Source organism: Cupressus sempervirens, chromosome 6, assembly GCF_028749045.1.
Source record: "Cupressus sempervirens isolate cs-2001-9-10 chromosome 6, ASM2874904v1, whole genome shotgun sequence".
Taxonomy (NCBI): domain Eukaryota; kingdom Viridiplantae; phylum Streptophyta; class Pinopsida; order Cupressales; family Cupressaceae; genus Cupressus; species Cupressus sempervirens.
The window spans coordinates 151,425,992-151,430,489 of NC_143123.1; positions in this window are offsets into that span (position 1 = coordinate 151,425,992).

The window sequence follows — 4,498 nt, forward strand, 5'->3', positions numbered from 1 at the left end:
CCATCTTATCCCATACCTTGATTTTAGTTTTACCTCTCTTTTGCCTATCCAATTGTAGATGCTCCTGCCACAGGGATGTATGTCCTTTCAACTTTTTACTTGCAATTTTCACCTTCTTTTCTTCATCTACGTTCTCATAAAGTATTTCTCCATCTTCGTGATCCAAGCCATCAAATCATCTAAGTCTAACTTTACACTATTTTTAGGAGGATTAAACTATAGTGTAGAATTTAGACTTGTTAATTCCTTTAGGATTCTTTCTTCTCCCAGATCCATCACAAGTTCAGGTGTAGCAGCAACCCATGCTCCTTTGGCTTCATCCTCACACCATCAAGATGTCTTCCTTAATGTTGGGATATCTCAACAACTCCCAAACTTGCATGAAATTTTCTCAACATATCAACCATTCTTAGATATCCACTTCTCCTTCCATGAACCATCTTGAAAACATTTGCAATTGTAGGTCAGATCACAATCTACCACCCCACAACAAATCAACCAACTAGAGCTTACAAGAAGGAACTTTGATGAAAGATCTAGATTTCTAAACCTAGGTCAACCTTGCTCTGATACCACCTATTGTAAAGTAGGTTGATATTAAGGACCAGAGGATCACCTAGTCACCAAGTAACCTCATTGGAACAACAAAAACACAATGAGAGAGAGATAGAACAAAAAATTAGTGTATTTTATTCATCAAACTTCATACATGTCAGGTTGTAAGGCCTTCCCAGTTGAGGCCACATACAATAAGAAATATATCAGAATAGAAAAATCCTCATACATGAGAGATCCTTAATCTCCAAATTTCTAATTGTTATCCTCCAATTGGTTATACACACTACAAACCACTACTCGAACCTAGAACAAGACTCCCTATTTATATTAAACAAAATGACTTACAAAACTTTCTAGATCTACATTGGAGAACACAATGACCAAGTATAGGTCCACACAGTTCCCAATGATTGATCCCATTATTAAATCATGACCATAGATTAAATACACAAGTTACCCATACAAATAAACCCCTCAATGAGACCAAGAGCCAGTCAACATTGACAATAGAACAACTCAGTGAACAAGAACAAGAACAAGAGCAAGAGCAAGAGCAAGAGTAAGACATCGCCGAACATACACAAAGTATTCACCAACATCACTCGACACACACAATACAAACAATATAAAATAAGCCAACTTGGTGAACAAAACACAGGAACACTCCATCGAACCAACTACCAAAACAACCACTAACCACAATGATAGTGTTAGTAATTAATGTTCATAATATAACTGAGAGGGGGGGGGGGGGGGTGTGAATCAGTTATGTAATTATCAAACTCAATATCAACTTAAATCCAACTTAATTATGTGAACAATGCAATCAACAATCATGAAAGATAGATATACACAGTGACACCAGATATGTTGACTAGGGAAACCTTTGATCAGAGGAAAAACCTTCGTGGGGATGAAACCCACAAGATGATGTACTAATATAAATGTTCCTTGTGAAAGGCTAGACCCTATTAGGAGTCTGATTAATCACATTTAGTACATATGAGTCCTTGTTAGGAGACTTTGAATCCCTATTAGGAGATTCCAACCCTGTTAGAAGTTGTGGAAGGCAATTGAACGCACTATCCAAACAACTTTAGGATCAGATCAATGAACCTACTATCCAATTGACCTTGGTACTATTCTTTTCAAAATAATAGATGTGTAACAAGCTTTTACTTCTTCCTCTATCTAGCACATTGGACTCCTTCACCTTCAGATCATGCAAGCAGATCTAGAACTCTGTACTCAGTAATAATAACCCTTAAGGTCACTTACACGCATATGTAGGTAAATCACTCTTCTTTTGTATCTCTTTTCTTCTTAGTAATTTGCAAGTCTTCTCTACTCACTATATGTAAAACAAAGAAAACATCTTTCCTTTATACCATGCTCAATAATAAATCCTTGAGTCAGCTTCCCACTTCATTATAACACGTTAATTAAATGAAATACACATTTAATTAATGTTGTCAGCTCACAGTTATACACAAACTTTCAAATGTGTGACTTTCATACATGCACACTCTCTGACATCATCAACGGTCAGTATACTATCTCCAGTTAACTGCGCAACCCTTCACTACAAATGTAATGAACTGTAGAAATCATACAATAGGAATTGCTTTCCTAATACTCTGTTTCCATATGGTTCTCTGTAAATCAATCATATCTTCTGTACAATGTCGATTAAGGTTTTGCGCACTCACCCTTGTAGCAAAGACATACTGTAGTATGCACTGGATATTGTGCATAAGTAGATAAGTGATATATTGTCCTTAAAACAAAAATCATAGTTTGCTATCTTTACAAACTTATTACTATGTTGTCATCAATGATAAACACAATTATAAATACAACATATCAATGTTTTGCAATGCTCCCTCATAGCATCATCATTCATGCTGACAATCTCCCCCTTTGGCATTGATGGCGACATAGATGAAAAACATCTAAGTTTCAAGAATACCAAATATACATCTTCATCATGTTTTGCTTCCTTCCCAATTAAATGTTTTTCATGTCATTCTCTCCCCCATTGACATTAATGTCAAAGGTAATATACAAACAGTTCAATTGCTCAAAGATACAATAATCTACCAGCACAACCACAAGCCGGTTTGTTGTTTTACAATCCATAAGCAACTCAAGTGTCTAGAGACATTGTTGCTTATCAGTCACTAATTACCAAGAGTCCTCTGACTTTGTTCATCATAGACACTCCCCCATTGAGGAAGCATTAGTATTCAGTCCAATCTAACAATGGTGTTCTATTCCCTAGACCCAAGCATACCTCTTAGGCACTCAAATGTATCCTTTGGTAATGCTTTTGTGAAAATATCTGCAATCTATTCCTTAGTGTTAACATACTCTAGTCTGATTTCTTTCTCTGCAACTTTCTCTCTCAACACATGATACTTTATAGAGATGTGCTTAGTCTTAGAATGTAAGATAGGATTTTTAAACATGTTAACTATACTTTTTTTATCACAGTAAATGATAACAAGTTCCTTGAATGTAATTCCAATATCTTTCATCATCTGCTTCATCCACATGACTTGATTACATTTGTTTTCTGTTGCAACATATTTTGCCTCTACAGTACTCTGTGAAGTGCAATCTTGTTTCTTGCAAAGCCAAGCGACTAGTCTTCCACCAAGAAAGAATGCTCCTCCACTAGTGCTTTTTCTATCATCCATATCTCCAGCCCAATCAACATCAGTATAAGTGCAAAGAGTAAAATCATTATCTCTGTCATACCAAATGCCATAATCAAATGTCCCTTTTAGATATTTGAATATCTTTTTTATTGTTGCATAGTGGTATTCTTTAAGATCAACCTGAAATCTTGCCACAATTCCAACCACATTAGCTATATCTAGTCTACTATGAGTTAGGTACTACAATCCTCCAATCATAGATTTTTAGTTCTTTTGTTCAATAGTAGATGTCTCATCCTTGCCAGATAACTTGTGACCAGTTACCATAGGGGTTCCAATAGGTTTACAATTTTCCAGTCCAATTTTTTTTAGCAAATCTTTCAAGTACTTAGTCCAAGAAATAAAGATACCTTCTTTGTTCTGAACAATTTGTAAAATTAGGAAGAATTTCATTTCTCCTATCATACTCATCTCGAATTCACTCTTCATATCTTCTAAGAATTTATTACTAGCTTCATTGTTTCCTCCAAAAATGATATCATCAACAAATACAATGATTATCAACAAACCATTTTCTATTTCTTTCAAGTACAGGTTGTTGTCTACTGTCCCTTTAGAAAATCCAAGCTTTGCTAAGTATTTATCTAACATTGCATACAAGGTTCTGGGTTCTTGTTTTAATCCATATAAGGCTTTCTTTAATCTACAAATTTTGTCCTTCTCTTCTGTCAAAGAAAAACCTTCTGGCTGCTCAATATAAACTTCTTCTTCAAGTTCTCCATTTAAGAATGCTGACTTGACATCCATTTGATATACTTTAAAGTTTTTATTTTCTACATATGCCAAGAACATTCTGACTAGTTCCATTCTTGCTACAGGTGCATATATTTCCTCATAGTCTATTCCTTCTTGCTGAGAGTAGCCTTTGCATACTAGTATTGCTTTGTTTCTTATCACTTCTCCTTGTTCATTCATTTTGTTTTTGAATACCCACTTTGTGCCAATCACATTCTTATCCTTAGGTCTAGGGACTAGTTCCCTTGTGTCATTCTTTATTATCTATTCGAGTTCTTCCTGCATTGCTTTCATCCAATGATCATCCTTGATTTCTTCATTTGTGCTTTTTGGTTCTACTTGAGATATTAGACATAATTCTTTATTGATTTTACTTCTTGTCATTTTCCCTTTTTCTTTACTTCCTATTATCTGATAAGAAGGATGATTTCTTATCATATTCTTATTTAGTGTAGGAGTTGCTACTTCAACTCTTATTTGAGGTA